This window comes from Pezoporus occidentalis, unplaced genomic scaffold (genome assembly GCF_034315485.1).
Source record: "Pezoporus occidentalis ecotype Australia unplaced genomic scaffold, CSIRO_AGI_Poc_V1 ctg287, whole genome shotgun sequence".
NCBI classification, from domain to species: Eukaryota; Metazoa; Chordata; class Aves; order Psittaciformes; family Psittacidae; genus Pezoporus; species Pezoporus occidentalis.
The window spans coordinates 16,405-31,971 of record NW_026914796.1 but is presented as its reverse complement, the minus strand read 5'-3'; positions in this window follow the sequence as shown (position 1 = coordinate 31,971).

Here is a 15,567-nt window from a genome sequence, read left to right as displayed (position 1 = left end):
TAGTATTTGAAAGCACAATGCATGTACATAAGAAGGAGGCTTGACGTGCTTTTTCTCACTGTATGGGGTGAAGCTATTGCAATGCTAGCATCTCCCCTTTCTCCTACAGTTTAACATTCTTCTACCTAAAAGCTGCTGGATTTTTGGACTTGGTTATTTTGAGACAAGTACTTCTAGAAAGACTTTCAAAAATGAGATTTAAATTCTGTTTTCTCTCCAGGATGTTTCAAACCCATTTTTTAGGTTTGAACCCATCTGCAATTACTTTTTGCTACACTTTGTACTAAGTGGATATCCTACAGGGGGGACAATGCATCTTCATGTGTGAATTTTTTGTATGTTTGATGCTGGGGACAGAACTCCTGATTATTTTTGTCTTTTTCTTTAATGCACATAAGATCTTTCTGTTTAGACTGACTGAAATATGGGGATAAAAAGGAAGAATCTTTTGGCCTTAAAACAGGATGACAAGAGGTGTGAAGGCATTTGTCTTGCATCTTACTGCTTTCCTGGTCTTCAAAGTCCTTCCTTTGTGCTACCTGATTAAGTAGAAACATCTTGTAAAGCATGTGACTGCCTCGCGTACCCAGTGTTCCACTGTGGCTGTCTTGTACTCCAGTAATCCATCTCTGCTCTTGGGGGTTCATAAGACAGTTATACTTTTTATTTCTTTTTTGGTGCTGCATCCTGTAGCACTAGATTGTTTTCCAGTTGTGAAGCTTCGCGTTTTCGTTTGGATATGAAGAAGCAAGCCTGTAATCATCTCACAGTAGATGCTTGATTTTAATTAGAATAATTAAATTCAGGGAGAGCAGCTGAATTACCAGATTTAGGTTGTTATTTCAGTCTATCTGTTTATGTATATGTATCTGTTATGACATTCTGTTATGATAATTTTTTCTCTTTGGCTGTGCACGTCAGGCTTACTCCTGCTGTCTGCTGAATAGTAGTCAAGTGATTCAGTCAATTAATCTCTTTGGATTTTTATTTCAAATTTATTTCAAATCAGTTTTTATTTCATATTTATTTCAAATCAATAAACAATTTGCCAAAACCCTCCCACACAGATGAACATTGATTTGGGTTTTTCCCATTAGGTATGTGAACTACTTGTATGTTTACTCCTAATGACAAATCAATTTCAACATTTCAATGCAACGTAACTTTGATCTTCCTTCACTGACTAGGAGTAATTTGAAGAAACCAGTAACTATTTTGCCAGTGCTATATAGAATTTTCTTTCTCTATATTGCTATATTATTGGGAAAAGTTGTCTGAGACTGATGTTACAGGGAAATTATAGTAAAGGCATAGAGGAAATTATCTTTCAGTCCGATAAATGTATATTATAGTATATATATGCTGTAACAGAAACCTTGATGAGACCAATATCATGTATAAGGGCCCTATGTTATGGTGAAATTCACCATTTTTCTTCCCAAACTAATTCCAGAAATAGCTAATGGGGAAAGCATTCTCAGAATCCAGTTTCTTTCATGTGGTGTTTGGATTCTTCTTAGAATATAATTACATTATAGGCTGGATAACCAGCTTGATTTAAGCTGTATCTTTTAACATGGAAATACACTCTTAGTTTTGCAATTTCAATAACGCTTTTTCTATGAAACTTCATATAAAATTGCTAATTGTTCTTCTCTATGCTTCTGCTATTGATCATTATTGGAAACAGCCATCTGGCCTCTATCATGTCGCTTTTCTTAAATGTGTGTCCGTGTTCAGCAGTAGCAGTTATTTTTTTTCCTTCTTAGTAGCTGGTGCAGTGCTGTGGTTTTGACTTTCAGCCTGGGAACAGCGCTGATAACACCAATGTTTTTAGTTGCTGCTCAGTAATGTTTACTCTGACCAAAGACTTTCTGGGTCTCATGCTCTGCCAGGGAGGAGGGGAAGCCAGGAGGAAGCAGAGACAGGACACCTGACCCAAACTAGCCAAAGAGGTATTCCATACCACAGCATGTCATGCCCAGTATATAAACTGGGGGCAGTTACCCAGATGGGCTAGATCACTGCTCAGTTAGGCTGGATATAGGGGGGTGGTGAGCAGTTGTATTCTCTTTCCTTGTTATTTCCCTTACCATTATTATTATTATTGGTGGTAGCAGTAGTGGTTTGTGTTATACCTTAGTTACTGGACTGCTCTTATGTCAACCCATGGGAGTTATATTCTTTCCATTGTCCTCTGTGTCCCTCTGGGAGTGAGGGTAGGGGGGAGAAAAGGTGGGAGTGAGTGAGCAAGCTGCGTGGGTTACTGACTGCACTTAAATAATGACAATATGATTGCATTGGACTCAAGTGCCTGAATTATTTAGGAACACAGGTTTCAGATAAAGCCAGTAAAGCATTTCAGAAATTACATCTGAAGGTGGTAAGCTTTAGGCCCAGCCGGTAACTCAGAACCATGCAGCTGCTTGTGCACTTTGCCCTTCTTCCCTCCTGCTCCTGGTGGGATGGGGAGGAGGAGAATCGAAAGAATGTAACTCCCACGGGTTGAGATAAGAGCAGTCCAGTAACTAAGGTATAACACAAACCACTGCTGCTGCCACCGATGATAATAGTGATAAGGGAAATAACAAGGGAAGAGAATATAAAACTGAAAAGGGGAAAAAAACAATAAACGCAAATGATCCGCAATGCAACTGCTCAGCACTCGCTGACTGATGCCCAACCTGAGCAGTGATCTGCCCTCCTGGGCAACTCCCCCCAGTTTCTATACTGGGCACGATGTGCTGTGGTATGGAATACCCCTTTGGCTACTTTGGGTCAGGTGTCCTGTCTCTGCTTCCGCCCTTCTTCTTGTGCCCTTGCTAACCAGCAAAGCATGGGACTGCTTTGACCCTAATTCCTTGATCAGGGTTCTACTGAGCAACAACTGAAACATCTGTGTGTTATCAGCAGTATTCTCAGGCTAAATGTCAAACACAGCACTGCGCCAGATATTAAGAAGGAGGAAAGTAACTGTTACAGCCGAAACCAAGACAGAAGGATAGAGTGAATGATTATTTAATTTTTAAATCAACTTCATAAATAACTTAATGGGGAAAAAACTGATACAGTGACATAAAGATAAAAACCTTAGATTTTTAAATTAGAGTTAGTAAATAGGCAGAAAAGAACAAATTTAAAAAATGAAAAGAAAGAATACTCTTTAAAGGTTAGAAATAAAAAACCTGCCTTAAAGGTGAAGTTTAAATTACAATAAGTCCATAGTAAAGAGTTGTCAGATTCCTCCATTTGCAAGACAAGAAGATCAAATCCTACTTTGGAAAGGAAACTGAGAAACAAAAGGGTGGAGTTTAAACCCAGTATGTTGAAACTCGGTATGTTGAAGGATCTTGCAGTAAATACTCAGTTGAAACACTAGGAGAAGGTGGCAAGTATTTTCATCTAGATTAGTTGCAAAGCAGAAAAGGAAAATAATAGAATACAAGGAAAACTTTTTTCTTCTCTGGAGAGGAACAACCAGGATGCAAAAATTAGAAGTAAAAAAACCCCTCACGTGTTACAATAATGCGATTTCTGATCTCCAAGCCGTCACAGCCAGTTCTAAGGATGCACCAGTTTGCTAAGTGGAGGATGGTGCCATGTGATCAGAAACATACTACCGATGGCAACACTTCATGAGTAACCATTGACTGGATTTGAAAACACTGTGCCAAGCTGCTTGCCTTAGAAAGCTGTTGTGGAATGTGGCTACGAGGCGTTCTGGCATTTGTCAGTATTTCCTCCCTACCTGTTATACATTAACAATCCTGCAGTAAGGTGAATTGAATGCTGCTGGCCCTTTTGCCTTTGTTTTAAATTGTGTAGTCTTTGTCTTCACAGCTTCTTCTGCAAGTAGGTCAGGTCCATTTCTAGCTCATCATTTCAAAGTACCATAACACAGGGTACTAGAAACAGCCACATACAAGGTGTTGAGGATGAAGAGAGCCTGGTAAGGAACTGGCAAAAGAATATACACTTGAAAAGATTTTCTTTTCTTAGAAGGGATGAAATATCCCCAGGTCTTTTAACAGAAATACATGCAAAAAGCCTCTAAAATTATTTTAGAAGGTACAAATGCAATGGGACATAGCAGAAAAAAAAAGGGGGGTGGGGTGGGGAGGGTTTGTTTGGGTGTTTTGGTTTTTGGTTTGTTTTTTTTTTTTCCCTAGCAATGTTCACCTCTTAGTGACATAGACTAGGGGAAAGAATTGGTGCTTTCAAAAAGAATAGAAAAAAACAGATCTGAAGAGTATCCCACAGCACTTCACTAAAGAGACAGGCAGAAGAGTCAGACCAGAATAGCAAACAACTGGAAGTTTAATCAGCTGAAATCAGGCTGATTTGCCTCCTCGAATATGGACGTAATCAAAGCATAGTACTGTGTTCATCAATGGATGTTGGGTGTGATTCAATAGATGAAATGGGAAAGAGAGTCAGCTAGTGAATTGTGAGGAGTTCAAGAAGCAAGAACACCTCCTGACCTGTACAGTAGTATAATTTCAGTAAACTTCTCACCTGGGGAGTGTGTCAGTGGGAGTGGGGGGGAAGAAGGGTGGAAGAAAAGCCACAGAAACAAAGTTACGCCACCAAATCATCAAAAGTCATTTGAAAAATCATGGCACTCAGGTGAAATTCCTGACAACTGGAAAAAGGGAAATATAGCCTCCATTTTCAAAAAAAAGGGAAAATGGATGACCCAGGGACTTAGAGCCCAGTCAGTCTCACCTCTGTGCCTGGCAAAATCCTGGAGCAGATTCTCCTGGAAGGCATCCTAAGGCACATGAAAAACAACAAGGTGGCTGGTGACAGCCAGCATGGCTTCACTAAGGGGAAATCCTGCCTGCCCAATTTGGTGGCCTTCTCTGATGGGGCTACGGAATTGATGGACAGGGGTAGAGCAGTTGACGTCACCTGCCTGGACTTGTGCAAAGTGTTTGACACTGTCCTACACGACATCCTTGTGTCTAAATTGGAGAGACATCAGTTTGATAGGTGGACCACTCGGTGGATAAAGAGCTGGCTGGATGGCAGCATGTAGAGTTGTGGTGAATGGCTCAGTGTCCAGCTGGAGACCAGTAATAGGTGGTGCTCCTTAAGGTTCCATAAACCTTATGAAGTTTAACCATGCCAAGTGCAAGGTCCTACACCTGGGTCGGAGCAATCTCAGGCACAGCTACAGGTTGGGCAGAGAAGAGATTCAGAGCAGCCCTGTAGAGAAGGACCTGGGGGTGTTGGTCAATGAGAAACTTAACATGAGTCAGTTTCAGTTTGTGCCTGCAGCCCAGAAACCAACTGTGTGCTGGGCTGCATCAAAAGGAGCGTGACCAACAGGTGGAAGAAGGTGATCCTGCCCCTCTACTCTGCTCTCCTGAGACCTCACCTGGAGTATTGTGTGCAGTTCTGGTGTCCTCAACATAAGAAGGACATGGAACTGTTGGAACAAGTCCAGAGGAGGGCCATGAGGATGACCAGGGACTGGAGCACCTCCCGTATGAAGACAGGCTGAGAAAGTTGGGGCTGTTCAGCCTGGCTAACAGAAGGATGCATGGAGGCCTACCTGAAGGGGGCCTATAGGGATGCTGGGGAGGGACTCATCATTAGGGACTGTAGTGATAAGACAAGGAGTAATGGGTTCAAACTTAAACAGGGGAAGTTTAGATTGGATGTAAGGAGTAAGTTCTTCACTGTAAGGGTGGGAAGCACTGGAATGGGCTGCTCAGGGAGGCTGTGAATGCTCCATCCCTGGCCTGTTCAAGGCCAGGCTGGACAGAGCCTTGGGTGACATGGTTTAGTGTGAGGTGTCCTTGCCCATGGCTGGGTGATCTTAAGGTCCGTTCCAACCCTAACTATTCTCTGATTCTATGAAATGTACAGAGAATTAAAATAGGGTGAATTATCTCAAAAGCAAAGTGTTTCAAGAGAGTTTCATCTAAATTTACATTAAATCTATAATGCCATATTTATGTCATATCATGTGAAGACTTAGGCTGGTATGAATAAGTCTCTAGTCTAAATTTTATGCTGAAATGCCTCAGCCAAAGTAGTGAAAAATGAACATCACAGAATCATAGAATTATAGAATAGTTAGGGTTGGAAGGGACCTTAAGATCATCAAGTTCCAACTCCCTTGCCATGGGCAGGGACACCTCACACTAAACCATGTCACCCAAGGCTTCGTCCAACCTGGTCTTGAACACTGCCAGCGATGGAGCATTCACAATCTCCCTGCGCAACCTATTCCAGTGCCTCACCACCCTAACAGGAAAGAATTTCCTCCTTATATCCAATCTAAACTTCCCCTGTTTAAGTTTTAACCCATTACCCCTTGTCTATCACTAGAGTCCCTAATGAAGAGTCCCTCCCCAGCATCCCTATAGGCTCCCTTCAGATACTGGAAGGCTGCTATGAGGTCTCCACGCAGCCTTCTCTTCTCCAGGCTGAACAGCCCCAACCTTCTCAGCATCAAATCACTCTTGACATATCTTGCCAAAATCCTCTAGGTGCTTCCTCTCTTTGTGCTTGCTATCCATGTATTTTTGTGAGGCTGTATGTTTAGAGGAATTACTAAGCTACCCAGAATTAACATAGACTAGAATAAAATGTGCTGAAATGCTGAAAAAATCCCTAAGAAAATAGTATTTTGGACAGTATTAATCACATCTGGGGTGAAAAGCTGTAAAACGCTAGGCTTGTGTGTAATTAAGGCTTTCATTAGATGCTTTATTTTGTAATGTGCATTGTTTTAAGTCTCAGTGCTGACAGGAGGTTAACACTACATTTGAGCTGTAGGGAAATACTTATGACTTTCCTATTTTGCATCTTGAATTTAGGCAGGAGGATCTAGAGCTTTTGAGTACATCCCTTTTTACAAGCAATCCAACTTTTTAAAAAGGGAAATAAAGCATCCTCAGGGGACTTCAGATTTCAAATTCCCTCCACAGGCACAAGTTATTTCTGACTGAATACTATATATCTTGAGGACATTCCTAAGGTTTTACTAGAGATTGCAGATGTCCCTCTAATGGGCTTTTACTTTCTTTAAACTCTATGATAAAAATATTTTTAGTTTTGAAAAGTATTTACTGTATGAGAGAGAATACATCTATTTTACAGGTGAATTTAATAATGACTGATATGCTTGACTGACAGCCCTAAAGACAGAATGATGTATCTCATGTCCTAGAACAGGTATGTCATAGAGTAATGATGTACCATAACAGTTAAAAATTCATAGTCTCTTGCTTTATTCATGCTGGAGTCATGTATTATGTTTACTCTGCTAATACAACCAGTAGAGCACACATCTCCCTTGTGATACAGTGACTTGTTTTTTTATGAAGGCAGAGATCTGTCTGCCTGTAAAACATGAATACATAAACACTCTTTCACGGACACCCCCTTGTCGTGGGGAAAGAGCTTGTGTGCCCTTGTGAGGTTGGGAGCTATGCTGGTGGTGGCTTATGCCTCCGGTAGGGTCTCCCATGCCAGACAGGTTTCAACTGAAGGGTCAGGCAAAGTGCGTCCATGGGCAGGATGGGTTCACTAGCCTTTGGGCAACCATCCTAGGAGAAGGACACCACCTTTTTCAAACCCGAGCAGATGGAGCTCGTATTGCCCTGTAAGGCCACCCATCTAAGAGAAGGACACTGTAATCAAACCTACGACCTGGGGACTTTTCTGTCACCGTCCAGGCTCGCTAGCCCCTGGCAGATAAACCTCAGGTGTAAAGGGTGGGGCCAGTTCTGCGTGCGTTGCGCCTCACCTAAAAAATCCACTGCACAGGCCCTAAGGGTTTACCCACACTTGCAAAGCCCTGTAGTGACAGGTGAGGGACGAAACAGCAGGTGATAAGGTGCACTGGAAGTCGCAGACCCAACCCTGCATGCAGGCGGTTCAGGACACTGGTTGCTTGAGACTGACCCAGGAGATGACAGCCTTGTTTGGCAACATCCTGAATGACCAAGCAGCCTTTTTTTTCACGTAGAGCATTGCTTGCTCCATATCAAGAGAGGCTTAGAAAAGGTGGCCTAACCAAAGCTCATCTCCCCCTCGACCTGGTTGGCTAGCCGTGGCCAACAGGCATCTTCTGTTGCGGTCGATTAAAGACAAAGAGACAAAGGCATACACCTGCCTCCAAAGGTGTGTCCAGATTGACACTAGCATGTTGGAACATCAGAACCATGCTTGATACAGCCAACAGTGGGAGTCCTGAGCGCCGTTCTGCGCTAATTCCCCATGAATTGTCACAACTTAACATTGATATTGCTGCTCTTATTGAAGTTCGCCTTTGTCCTGGGTTCAGCAGTAGCAGTCATTTTTCCCCTTCTTGGTAGCTGGTGCAGTGCAGTGTTTTGACTTTCAGCTCAGGAACAGAGCTGATAACAAGGATGTTTTGGTTTGGCCAAGGACTTTGTGAGCCTCATGCTCTGCCAGGGAGGAGGGGGAGCCAGGAGGAAGCAGAGACAGGACACCTGACCCAAACTGACCAAAGAGGTATTCCATACCACAGCGCGTCATGCCCAGGATGTAACGGAGAGCTAGCCGGAAGGGCTGGGAGACTGCAGGGTTGGAGGAGGTATCGGTCGGTGCTCAGTCGGGCTGGGGGGGCGAGTTATCGGTCGGCTGGTGGTGAGGTGTTGTATTCTCTTCCCTTGTTATTTCCTTTATCATTATTATCATTGGTGGTAGCAGTAGTGATTTGTGTTATACCTTAGTTACTAAACTGTTCTTATCTCAACCTGTGGGAGTTGCATTCTTTTTGATTCTCCTCTCCATCCCTCTGAGAGCAGGGGGAGGGCAAGAAAGGGGGGGAAGTGAGCGAACGAATTACCTGACTGGGTTTAAACCACGACAGCCTTCATGAAGAAGGTAGCCTTAAAGTACATGGTGCTAGCTATACACTCTACTGGTCAGGCAAATCTGAAAGTCATCTTTCTGGAGTTGGCTTCATGATTAAAAACTCCATCGTCTCTAAACTTGAAAATCTGCTGATAGGTCATTTCGATCGTATTATCTCCTTATGTCTTCCACTACACAATAAGCAACATGTTGTTCTTTTCAGCATGTATGCTCCAACTCTGCAAGCTGACCGTGCAGAAAAAGAAAAATTCTACTCCAACCTGCATCACCTCACTCAAAAGGTTCCTATAGAAGATAAGATTATAATCCTTGGTGACTTCAATGCCCGAGTAGGTAAGAACTTTGAAGCCTGGAAAGAAGTACTAGGCAAGCACGCTGTTGGCAGCTGCAATGATAACGGTCGCCTCTTACTAGAGTTTTGTGCAGAGCAGCAGCTTACCATCACCAACACTATTTTCCAGCAGAAAGACAGCTGGAAGACAACCTGGATGCATCCTCAATCTAAACATTGGCATTATGTCTTAGTGCGCCAGAGAAATATTCGTGATGTCTGTCACACCCAAGTGATGCCTAGTGCAGAATGTCAAACAGACCACCGCCTTGTGCGTTGCAAACTTAACTTCCACTTCAAGCCCAAACCTAAGAGGGGCGGCATTCCGAGGAGGAGGCTCAGTGTTAATAATCTCCAAATAGCTGCAGTGAGGGACAGCTTTCAGGCTAACCTTCAAACTAGGCTTGAAGACCAGCTTATAGATTCTTCTCCTGAAGCGCTTTGGCAACATATTAAAAATAGCATCTTGCAGTCCTCCGCAGAATCCATTGTGTTCTCCTTACAGAAAAACAAAGACTGGTTTGATGATAGCAACCAGGAGGTCCAGGAATTGCTGATGAAGAGATCTGCTCATCAAGCACACCTCGCTCAGCCACTTTGCCATGTAAGAAAAGCAGCCTTTCGTCTTGCATGTAGCAAACTCCAACAGAAACTTCGAGACATCCAGAACAAGTGGTGGCTCAACCTAGAAGAAAAGACTCAATTACGTGCAGATTTGGGTGACCACAGAGGATTCTGTGAGGCTCTGAAAGCAGTGTATGGACTCACATTTCAGGTTCAAAGCCCCTTACCTAGTAAGTAGATGGCCAAACGCTTCTTACAGATAAAATCTCCATCCTGAATCGTTGGTCTGAACATTTTCAAATACTCTTTAGTGCTAACCGTGTAGTCCAAGGCGAAGGAATCCAGCACAATTTACAACATCTGGCAAAAAATGAATTGGATTTAGCCCCTACCACAGGAGAGACTCTTAAGGCTATACAGCAGGTGAAAACTGGCAAGGCAGCTGGGGTTGACGGATTCCCACCTGAAATCTGGAAGCATAGAGGCCAAGCACTTCATGCTTAATTTCACGAGCTAGTTGTGCACTGTTGGGAACAAGGTAAATTACCATCAGATTTTTGTGATACAATCATCATCACTCTGTATAAGAAAAAATGTGTAAAGTCAGACTGCTCAAGCTACTGAGGTATAACTCTTCTCTCCACTGCTGGAAAAATTCTTGCAAGATTACTATTGAACAGACTAGTACTCGCTATCGCAGAACTTCTACCTGAAAGTCAGTGTGGTTTCAGAGCTAATAGAAGTACCACAGACATGGTATTTGTTCTCAGACAACTGTTCTCTGTAGAGAACAGAATAAGGGGCTCTATGTAACTTTCGTTGACCTCACTAAAGCTTTTGACGCTAAACAGAAAAGGCCTGTAGCTGATCTTGGAATGATTAGGTTGTCCCCCCAAGTTCCTCAAAATGATTATTCTGTTACATGAGGATCAGCGTGGCCAAGTCAGATATGGCAACGCACTCTCTAAGCCCTTCCCAATAACCAATGGTGTGTATCTGATCTTTCTAATATTCCAAGATTCTGTGGAAAGCTTCAAATTCTTCCTGTCCATAACATGCACGTCCTTCTGTACTCACAAGAGAGAAGGGATGCTGCACAAGCACTGAGGTCTGCTATGGTCTTTCTTACCTTAATTTTCTCTTTCATTTAATCATAGTATTTAATCATAGTACATTAAAATGATTTAAAATTACTATAGCTATCTGCTTAGAAAAAAACCCAACCCATTTCATAATGACAATACAGAATGTTAATCCAAAGATTATTCTGCAGTATTTGTGCTGAAGCAGATGTTTCTCTGTAAGTTCTGCAATCAGTACAGAGAATAGACAGCTACACAGCTTTCATGCTGAAATGTGCGTGGAAAGTTTTTTTATGAAAAAAAAATCCCAAATGAAAAACTCCCAATCTGTGGCCTTCAAATAAATCCACCTCAACACTGAGATTCAGAAGCCAAGCAGCAAGTGAAAGATGCTGCCTGAATGACCTTACTCATTCACAAAAAGAACAGTAATAATCTTCATCAGTAGAAAATCTAATGTTTGCCTACAATTCATCTTGTGATTATGATAAATTAGCTATACCTACCTTAACCATAGAATCATAGACTAGTTAGGGTTGGAAAGGACCTTAAGGTCATCTAGCTCCAACCCCGCTGCCATGGGCAGGAATACCTCGCACTAGACAATGTCACATATTGCCTTTATTAGGAGATAAGGTGTATAAACCTGTGAGAGAGCTGGCATGCTTGCAGCTTGGTAGCAGAATTAGCTGTGTTAGCCATGGCCTCTGAAGAAAGCCTGTCAGGATCTCCAGCAAGAGTGATTTAATTCCACACCAAGGGAGCAAGGGCCCTTGTGCCTCTTAAGGGTCGGGCCCAACAGTTTTTCCATGCACAGGGCATGGTCAAATCTACCTAACGAAACCACAAATCCCTGTTTCTGGATGTTTCTTGCAACTCTATTGCAGATGATCCATTTGGTTTTGTATTTGCTTTTGTTTTCTTAAGCAAGTTGGCCAAATACCACAAACTGTCATGTTTTCTGTCATACTGCTTTAGAAAACAGTCCTGTACAGATTCCTGTTGTTATTCAGCCATTGTGACAGTAGACCAGTGATTCCTCCTTTGATTTCTATCCCCTAGGCAGTTTCTGGTTCTGAACAAGTATTTTGCTTTTTATCCTTCAGGTTTTTCAACAGGCCCTCACTGAAGGACTCTTGTCAAAGGCTATTTGTGAGCTGAGTGGATCCTGCCAGCTGGATTTTGTGTAGTTACTCTGATACAGTTCTCGTGGCTGACAGTGGCCTGAAGGGAGTGTGGCTCATCCCTGCTGCTTGTCTCTGTGACTGAAGAGTCATTGTTTTGGTTTCAGTTATGTCCTGGGTTCAGCAGTAGCAGTCATTTTTCTCCTTCTTGGTAGCTGGTGCAGTGCAGCGTTTTGACTTTCGGCCTGGGAACAGAGCTGATAACGATGATGTTTTGGTTTGGCCAAGGACTTTGTGAGTCTCATGCTCTGCCAGGGAAGAGGGGAAGCCGGAAGGAAGCAGAGACAGGACACCTGACCCAAACTGACCAAATTGGTATTCCATACCACAGCACGTCATGCCCAGGATGTAACTGAGAGTTACCCGGAAGGGCTAGTAGACTGCAGGGTTGGAGGAGGTATTGGTCAGAGCTTGGTTGGGCTTGGGGCGCGAGTTATCGGTCAGCTGGTGCTGAGGTGTTGTATTCTCTTCCCTTGTTATTTCCTTTATCATTATTATTATTGGTGGTAGCAGTAGTGATTTGTGTTATACCTTAGTTACTAAACTGTTCTTATCTCAACCCATGGGAGTTGCATTCTTTTGATTCTCCTCTCCGTCCCTCTGGGAGTAGGGGAGAGGAAAAGAAGGGGGGGGGGGGGGGGGGAGTGAGTGAATGAGCTGCCGGACTGGGTTTAAACCATGACAAGTTATTTAACCAATTTCCTGGAAGCTGGATAACCAAGGTCTCAAAAGAGAAGTTGCATAAGAAATCATCCTCCATGCTAGGACATGAAGAACTACTTTAGCCAGCAGTTCAGCCTTTTTATTTCTGAGCAGCTTTAAGTTCAATATTATCTAGTTTCTGCTGTGTATCACATTTCCTATTGGAAAGGACCCGTTATTCTTACTGGAAGCTGAGACAATGTCAGCTTTTCCTTGTTGTAATTACTGAACTATTCTGTGACTTATGGAATAATAAAACTGTCTCATGTTTCATTTGCCCTGTTGCCCTCCCCTATGAAAATATATTCTGGTTTCAGGGATGTTATCCAAATTATTTCAAGGGTGTTAAAGCAATTAACTCCTTCATGTCTTCATCAGCATCAGCTTCATCTGTCCCTATTAATGTATTCACATTGCTTAATGATCCTGTTTCCTTACGTTTTTTGTTTTTTTTTTCTAGCTGCTTGCTTCTTTTTAATATTTATTAATTTTGAAAAATGTAATTTTTATTTGCATTTTGATGACTATTGCTGTAATATGTAAAGCAGCCAATGAGCCGTGACCAGCATTAGCATTAACTGATTTTATTATCTTTTTTATTCTTAAGCAACTAGGTTTCTGAAATCAAACTATCAGCTATGCTGCTGTAACTAGGAAAAGATTCTTCTTTTATTATAACCATTGAATTTTCTTCTTCTTTCAGTTGATTTCAGTAATGTTTCTGCTATTCTCAGGTTTCTGATCTGCATCTCCAATTAAGTATTTTTTTGAAGTCCTGTGGTGCAATAGTGAATGTATGTTCATTCTTTGGGTTTCTTTTATAATGTCTTGTCATGTAGTTGTGGAAAATTTCATATTCTGCTATGAGAGTTTGTCATGTCTTAACAGTAATTCTAATATTCCACATCTTTTTAATGCTATGTATTTGGATATGTTTAGAAAACAGAATGACAATTGAAAAAGAGTTGAGGCATTTCAAATCCATAGCTCTGTGGCCAGCCCAGGGATTACTTCTTGCTGTGGTCTGAACTGTCACTCAGTGAGACTGCACTTATGAAATGCAAATGAGAGTCCCTTTCAAAAAGCCCTTCTGCTCTGTGTTTCCTTTGGGAAGCACTAGTGCTTCCTTTTAGAAATAGTCTTCCACCCCCCTTGGCAGTTGACCATCTTTTGCAGTAGCCTGTTCATTCTCAGTACAGGTTTTCACCATATGTAGTGAAATGTGTACACTCACATATTTGCACCATGGTCTGTTGAAGAGAGAACTTCCATATTAGACCAGTGGGTATTTTACATTGAATCTGGAGATGGAGATAAACATGTGTTCCTAATAAAATAACTTTGTGAGCTTAAAATCTGGAACTGTGTCTAGTATTTGAGAGCATAAAAATAAAACAGTGAACTGTATTTTCTCTGTGGAAATAGGAATACATCTGATTCACTCTGAGTCACCTACCTCAGGGACAACCCAAGTGAAAAAGGCTGACAGGTATCCTGTTCTTATTTGTCAAGGCTCTCTGGTTTTATGCATAATCAGCTCTTGCTAGGTCTTTGCTACATGGAGTTTGTGGAGTAACGTGTAAGGTGGGAGTTAGTTGCGCTTTACTGAGAAATTGTTTTCCCCTTTGGTAATGTGACATGAATAACTGAAGACACACAGATGAATATTTTGTATACGCAGGGGATTATGAAAGCATGAATAAATAACATCTCTAGTGATAACTGACAGAATGACAAATGTGCTGGTGTTACACTGAACAGATGGATTCTCTGCCAGTCATGAGGAATTCTACAGGGTGAAGTGTGGTTTATGCTATTTCCTCATCCAGGGATGTCTTCCTGCTTCCCTTGAGCAGTGAATGGAGAGTAAAGCAATTCTGACAATGCCTTTTCTTTCACCTCCATTCCTGGGCTTTGGGAGCTGAACAACATTTTATTACTCTTAGGGGTTGCTGAAAGGTTAAAAACTGTGAAATCTCATCCAGGCAAAAAAATAAAATTCTCCCCACTTCCTTCCAAAGGAAAAAGAAAAGGTGTATTCAAAATCTATTTGAAGGGCAGTTATTTGCTTTACATCAAGTGTGGCAAGCCATGGTGTCTTTAGGATTTCTGTGCTCCTTCTGAGAACAGCAATAACTGAAAACTTGAAGGAATTAGCAAAATTGTTCTGTGGTGGTTGCTTGTTCGCCTTGTTCTTTTTGTCTTTTTTTTTTTTTTCCTTCTGTTACATTTGATAAATAGCTGCAGTGAAAAAACACAGTGAGGCTTTTCTTGAATGGTCTAGCTGCAGGAGTGCCTGATGATGTGGAGTTCCATACAGCTTGGTGCTGTAAAGCTTTTGCTTTACAGCTGACTGTATCTAACTGTATTGGTTACCTGTCACTACAAGGTTTCCCCACATGAGCTAGGGCTGTGGTCAGCAGTCTGACATATGGATCAGTGGAGATAAAATGAAATCAAAAATTCATAATTAAAGATACTGTACTTCAGCTCTGTTTCTGATTATCCTGGGTGCCTCAATGCCAATATGTCACATAGCGTCCATAATTCTCTATGGAGCCACTCCACACAACCTTGAATAAGGAAACTTTGAGCTACGTTTGTTAGAGAAAGCAGAGGAAACCATACTGTAAAGTGATGGATGCAAAATGGGTCTAGGAAAAAAGTGGCCTCTCATGTTCCCACAGATGAACGGTTTAGGGGAGAGGACTGTTTGCATGATTCAGTCATGGAAAACAGGACACAGAATGAACTCTGCAGAGTAACAGGGTTTGCAAGATGATAAAAAAACCCAGTGCTGACAACATTCATTCCTGCCCCTGAGGGTATCTTTCACCAAGGTCAA